Source organism: Salvelinus alpinus, chromosome 28, assembly GCF_045679555.1.
Source record: "Salvelinus alpinus chromosome 28, SLU_Salpinus.1, whole genome shotgun sequence".
NCBI classification, from domain to species: Eukaryota; Metazoa; Chordata; class Actinopteri; order Salmoniformes; family Salmonidae; genus Salvelinus; species Salvelinus alpinus.
Genome location: NC_092113.1, coordinates 33,854,274 through 33,855,245, shown reverse-complemented (window position 1 = coordinate 33,855,245; position 972 = coordinate 33,854,274). Strand labels below are relative to the sequence as shown.

At 43.3% G+C, this 972-nt stretch overlaps 1 protein-coding gene across 3 annotated transcripts in view; it reads left to right on the top strand.

Moving 5' to 3' along the window:
• LOC139558017 (zinc finger protein 385A-like) overlaps positions 1–592 on the top strand; it is a 143,898-nt gene extending 143,306 nt beyond the window's left edge. For all 3 annotated transcript variants that reach the window (XM_071373394.1, XM_071373396.1, XM_071373397.1), the window contains one exon: positions 1–592. This exon is cut by the window's left edge and continues 2,279 nt beyond it. The gene's annotated coding sequence lies outside the window, so the exon portion shown is untranslated.
• Positions 593–972: the final 380 nt, after the last annotated feature.

Here is a 972-nt window from a genome sequence, read left to right as displayed (position 1 = left end):
CAGAGAGAATAATGTTTCTGCTGTATGTCAGAGAGAATGTCACTGCAGTATGTCAGAGAGAATAATGTTTCTGCAGTATGTTAGTTCAGAGAGAATGTCACTGCAGTATGTCAGAAAGAATAATGTCACTGCAGTATGTTAGTTCAGAGAGAATGTCACTGCAGTATGTCAGAGAGAATAATGTTTCTGCAGTATGTCAGAGAGAATAATGTTTCTGCAGTATGTCAGTACAGAGAGAATAATGTTAATGCAGTATGTCAGAGAGAATAATGTCACTGCAGTATGTCAGTACAGAGAGAATAATGTCACTGCAGTATGTCAGTACAGAGAGAATAATGTCACTGCAGTATGTCAGTTCAGAGAGAATAATGTCACTGCAGTATGTCAAAGAGAATAATGTCACTGCAGTATGTCAGTTCAGAGAGAATAATGTCACTGCAGTATGTCAGTTCAGAGAGAATAATGTCACTGCAGTATGTCAGAGAGAATAATGTTAATGCAGTATGTCAGAGAGAAAGTCACTGCAGTATGTCAGAGGTCTTTGCTATAATAATAAACGTGTCTAGTCATGTATAACTGTGGCAATACTCCACGATACAGTAAATTCCTCTTCCTGCTCCTGGGGGCACAATCAAAGTGAGCAAGCAACATTGTTCCTCATTGGTGGTGACCCCTAGGTTCTCTTCCAATTGGCCCTGGCCCTGGGTGCTTCTCCAATTGGTTAGAGGTGACCCTAGGTCATTCTCCCATTGGTTAGAGGTGACCCTAGGTCCTTCTCCCATTGGTGGCCCTATATGTCCTTGTTAGATTATTACTGTGGGTGACAACAAGCAGTCTCTTCCCGATGTGTGAAGCGTGGAGGTCGGGAGAGGACAAAATGACTGCAGGGTACTGTGCCCTCCTGTCGTTCCTGTGGCAGTGCTAGGTGAGAGGAGGGCCAGCGCAGATCAGTAGACTATTTACCCTAGTTCA